The 5,904-nt window shown below is 38.9% G+C and overlaps 1 non-coding gene across 1 annotated transcript; it reads left to right on the top strand.

The window, feature by feature from the left end:
* Window positions 1-829: 829 nt before the first annotated feature.
* On the top strand, window positions 830-901 carry Trnag-ucc (transfer RNA glycine (anticodon UCC)). Its single transcript has one exon. It is a non-coding gene; the product is annotated as a tRNA-Gly (tRNA).
* Window positions 902-5,904: the final 5,003 nt, after the last annotated feature.

The raw sequence follows: 5,904 nt of genomic DNA, 5'->3' as shown, positions 1-5,904 counted from the left end.
ACCTAGGCAGCCCACAGAGAAAGAAGATCCAGGTAGTCCTAATGGGGCCTGATAAGCTAGGGTCATACAGTAAGGGAGAAGGACTTCCATTCTCATTGGATGAGGATAGAGGGATAGGGGAGGAAGAGGGAGGGAGGTTGGGTGCAGGAAGAGATGAGAGAGAGTGCTAGAACTGGAATATAAAGTTAATAAATTATACTTTAAAACCCTATAGAAATAAATATTTTGGTATGTCTGTGAAGGATGATCAAGTTATATTTATTGAGGTGGGATGATCCACCTTAAATTTGGGTGGTACCGTTCAATGGCCTTGAGTCCTGCACTGAACAAAAGTAGAAAGTGATCTGAACATTAACTTTTGTCACTCTTTACTGTCTGATTGTGACTGCAAGTTGACCAGTTTCTTCAAGCTCCTACTGTCATGGATCCCCTATCATGGTGGACTATACCTTTCAACTGTGAACCAAAACAAATCCCTTTTTTTAAAGTTGTTCTGTCAGGTATTTAATTGCAACAATGAAGCAAGAAACTTATACAAAGGCCCATAATATGCACTATGTTTGTGTATGTTTTATTTTCCCTCTAGGAAAATATGTATTCTTTCTTATTCAAATGCATTATTTTATACATTCAAATCATTTCAAGTTGATTGATCAAATAAGATTAAAGAAAATTTGATCACATACAGATACACAGGAAAGCATTTGATATATTTATATCCTTTCATGATAAAAACATTAATTAGCTATAGAAAGAATAGTTCTCCTACGGAGATCCTGCCAAGTGGAGCACCGGCCCCTACAAAGGCTTCATATATTTTTAATTTATAACATTGGTGTTATAGTGGTGAGCATAGCTGCCTTCCAAGCAGTTGCCCCAGGTTCAATTCCTGGCCAATGCACCAATGTTATAAATTAAAAATAGATGAAGCAGGGGGACAACTAATATTCTCTGCAAGAGGTTTATTAGGAGGGATATGGAGGATGTGAGTAGTGGGACATGGTGGGGGAGAGAGGAGGAAAGGGGGGCACCCCAGAGAGAGATAGAGAGAGAAAGGAAAAGTAAGAGAGAGAAAGTAAGTGAGTAAGAGAGAGAGGGGACAAGAGAGGGACCACATGTCAGGGTGTGCCCTATAAGTCGGAAGGTAACCACACCTTTCAGGTGTGGCCATGAAACTATGACATCATAGGTCTCTGGGTAACTAACACAGGTTGTATTCCAAAATACTAACGTTAACTATAGACACTGAGGAAAGCCAATCATTAGGTCATACTACAAAAGCCTATAATGTCACAAAATTTGAAAATCTAAAGGAAATGGACAATTTTCTTTATAGATTCCAGATACCAAAATCAAGATCAGGTAGAAAGATTGAATAGTCTGATATCCCCCAAGGATTTTGAAGCATTCATCAACAGTCTCCCTTCCAAAAAAAAAGCCCAGGTCCAGATGGTTTCAGTGCAGAATCCTACAAGACCTTCAAAGAAGAACTAACTCCAATTCTCTTCAAACTGTTTCACACAATAGAAGCAGAAGGAATATTACCAAACTCATTCTTTGAAGCCACAGTCACCTTGATACCTAAACCACACACACAAAAAAAAACCAACAAAAAAAGAGAATTTCAGACCTATGTCTCTATGAACATTGATGGAAAAATACTCAATATAATATTTGCAAACTGAATCCAAGAACACATCAAAGTTATCATCCACCCTGACCAAGTAGGCTTTATCCCAGGCATGAAAGGGTGGTTCAACATATGGAAAACCATCAATGTAATTCACCATATAAACAAACTGAAGGAGAAAAACCACATGACCATCTCCGTAGATGCCAAAAAAACATTTGACAAAATTCAACACCCTTTCATATTGAAAGTCTGGGAGAGATCAGGGATACATGGCACATACCTAAACATAGTAAAGGCAATATACAGCAAGCCTATGAGCAAAATCAAACTCCATGGAGAGAAACTTAAGTCAATCCCAGTGAAATCAGGGACAAGGCAAGGCTGCCCACTCTCTCCATATCTCTTCAACATAGTACTTGAATTCTTAACTAAAGTAATAAGACAACTAAAGGAGATCAAGGGGATACAAATCGGAAAGGAAGAGGTCAAAGTTTCACTATTAGCAGAGGATATCATTATATATATGAGTGACCCCAAAAATTCAACCAGAGAACTCCTTAAACTGATTAACACCTTCAGGAAACTGGCTGGATACACAACTGACTCAGAAAAATCAGAAGCCCTCCTGTATATCAAAGACAAAAGGGCCGGAAAGAAATCAGGGAAACAACACTCTTCACAATAGGCACTAATAACATAAAGTAACTTGGGGTGGCTCTTACCAAACAAGTGGAAGACCTGTTTGAAAAAAACTTCAAGTTTCTGAAGAAGGAAATTGAAGAAGGTATCAGAAGATGGAAAAATCTCCCGTGCTCATGATTGGTAGGATTAATGTAGTAAAAATGTCCATCCTGCCAAAAGCAATCTACAGATTCAATGCAGTTCCCATCAAAATATCAACACAATTCTTTACAGACCTTGAAAGAAAAATTCTCCATTCATATAGAGAAACAAAAAATCTGCAATTTCCAAAACCATCCTGTACAAAACAGATCATCTGGAGGTATCTCCGGCCCTAATCTCAAGCTGTACAACAGAGCAATAGTAATAAAAACTGTATTCCATTCGCATAAAATCAGAATGGAGGATAAATGGAACTGAATAGAAGACCAAGAAATAAACCCTCATACCTATGAGTACTTGATTTTTGACAAAGAAGCCAAAACAATTCAATGGAAAAAAGACAGCATCTTCAACAAATGGTGCTGGTCCACCTGGATGTCTACATGCAGAAAAATGAAAATAGATCCATATTCATCACCCTGAACAAAACTAAAGTCCAAGTGGATCAAAGACCTCAACATAAAACCAGACATATTAAATCAGTTAGAAGAAAAAGTGGGGAAGAGTCTTGAACTCATTGGCCTAGGAGACAACTTCCTGAACAGAACACCAACAGCACAAGCTCTAAGAGCAACAATCAATAAGTGGGAACTCATGAAACTGAAACACTCCTGTAAAGCAAAAGACACTGTTGTGAGAACAAAACAACACCCTACTGAGTAGGTAAGGATCTTCACTAGCTCTATATCTGACAGTGGGCTGATATCCAGAATATATAAAGAACTAAAGAATTTAAAAAGCAATAAATCAAACAAACAATCCAATTTAAAAATTTGGAACGGAGCTAAACAGAGAATTCTCTGTAGAGGAATATAGAATGGCAGGAAACACTTAAAGGGATCCTCAACATCCTTAGTCATCAGAGAGATGCAAATCAAAACGACCCTGAGATTACACCTTACACACACTCAGAATGGCTAAGATAAAAAACTCAAGGGACAACACATGCTGGAGAGGTTGTGGAGAAAGGGGAACCCTCCTCCATTGTTGGTGGGACTGTAAACTTGTACAACCACTCTGGAAAGCAATATGGTGCTTTCTCAGACAACTAGGAATAGCGCTTCCTCAAGATCCAGCCATACCAATCCTAGGCATTTATCCAAAAGATACTCAAATACACAACAAGGACATTTGCTCAACCATGGTTGTAGCAGCCTTATTCGTAATAGCCTAAACCTAGAAACAACCCAGATGTCCATCAACAGAGGAATGAATACAGAAATTGTGGTACTTTTACACAATGGAATACTACTCAGAAATTAAAAACAAAGAAATAATGACTTTGCAGGCAAATGGTGGGACCTAGAAAAGATCATCCTGAGTGAGGTACCCTAGAAGGAGAAAGACACACATGATATACACTCAATTATAAGTAGATACTAGACCTATAAGATAGGATAAACAGACTGAAATCTGTACACCTAAAGAAAATAAACACGAAAGAGTACCCGGGGTAAGATGATCAATCCTCACTTAGAAAGACAAATGGGATGGACATTGGAAGTAGGATGACACACGTAACAGGACAAGAGCCTACCACAGAGGGCCTTTGAAAGACTCTACCTAGGAGTGTATCAAAGCAGATGCTAAGACTCATAACAAACCTTGGGCAGAGTGCAGGGAATCATATCAAAGAAGGGTGAGTTAGTATGACCTGGAGAGGACAGGAGCTCCACAAGGGCCAAATATATCTGGGCACAGGGATTTTTTATGAGACTGTGTCTCCAACCAAGGACCATGCATGGATACAACCTAGAACCCCATACTCAGATGTAGCCCATGGTAGCTCAGTATCCAAGTGGGTACCCTAGTAAGGGGAACAGGGACTATTTCTGACATGAATTTAATGGCTGGCTCTTTGACCTGCTCCCCAACCCCCGAAGGAGGTGCAGCCTTGCTAGGCCACAGAGGAGGACATGGCAGCCAGTCCTGAAGATACATGATAAGCTAGGGTCAGATGGAAGGGGAGGAGAACCTCCCTATCAGTGGACTTGGAAAGGGGCAGGGAGGAGATGAAGGAGGGAGGGAGGATGGGATTAGGAGGGAATGAAAAAGCGGTCTACAGCTGGGATACAGTTAATAAACTGTAACTAATAATAAAAAATAAAAATTTAATTGAAAAAAATGTCATATAATTAAGGCCATAGCTAAGATCCGATGCACATATGTTCATATAAATAGGTATATGTAAACACACAAAACATTATATCATATATTAAAATGTTCACAATATTAAATATTATCTATCTTGAATAAGGAAGGAAATCTTATCATTTGCCACATCATAAATGACTTGAAGACTTTCTGCCAATAACTGTAAACAGTGACATAAAGTAATATAAATATCAATATAATTTGCCTTTGTTATTGGTGGAATATGAACAGTCAAAATTTTTCAGTGGTAGTAGAAGCAGAAAGGTAATTAGGGAGATAATGTACAGTGGAAACATAATGTTTCTTATAAGAGAAGACTCAGTTATGTAGCCCCAATGCACAGAACTCTGGACTCTTTAAATCTGGGCCGACTATACTCTGAGTGCTCTCTCCCACATTATATGTAATGCTAGATACATTTCTTAGCTTAACTGTGGTAACTGTTTTATAATGTATATGAAAACATCATGACTGAGCATTGAACATGCCTATAATCAAAGCAAGGCAGAGAGAAATCAGGATTTCAAAATTGTCATTCTTCTTCTGGTAGTGGTCTCACATGAGGTAGTCAGCTTCAGAATGAAGAACAGAGACCCCAAGATCCAAGGTTCTGTTTCTCTCAGGAACAGCTAGAGTACTTTAGGGAGATGCCAGTGTGCTAGACAAGGCTCCCAGTCTCACCATGAGAGGTGTAAATTGTTTTCTCACCAGGTGATACAGCTAGCCCTTTTAAATGAGATTATTTCAGAGGATACTGAAATGATACAGCCTTTTGGTGAAGTGGGCTGTATTAATGGCAAGGATGATGGCAAAAGCTTATGTATGGTCAAATTGCATCTGAAGCACTGGCCAGAAGGTGGGTCCAGGCCCAGTGGTGAGCAAGATCCTGGCAGCTGAGCAGACTCCAGGCAGCCTGAAGTCAGTGAATATTTTCCAGGGAGGAGTAGAGCCATCCCTTCCCCAGAATAAATGACAAATCTCAGGCTGTTATAATAGAAAACTATACACAATTTTTATTAATTGTACCTCAATAAAGTTGGAAAAAATCTCTACCCCCTAAATATGATATTCACTCTGGTTCAGGCTCCTACTTCTCCCAAACAGAATGCATTCTCTCAATAATAACTTCATATTTTTAAGCAATATAGAATATCTGTGTTTTGTAGGCTGACGATTTTAAAATATATACCCACAGTGTGGAAGCCTGCTTAGAATGCAAGGCTCATAAATTCAGTTGCTGTATCAACATCTACCTATATGTATCTAATAATCTT

The sequence above is a fragment of the Psammomys obesus genome, unplaced genomic scaffold (assembly GCF_907164565.1).
Source record: "Psammomys obesus unplaced genomic scaffold, mPsaObe1.curated_primary_1811, whole genome shotgun sequence".
Taxonomy (NCBI): Eukaryota; Metazoa; Chordata; class Mammalia; order Rodentia; family Muridae; genus Psammomys; species Psammomys obesus.
Note: the sequence above shows the minus strand (reverse complement) of the source record. Positions and strands in the feature narration are given on the sequence as shown.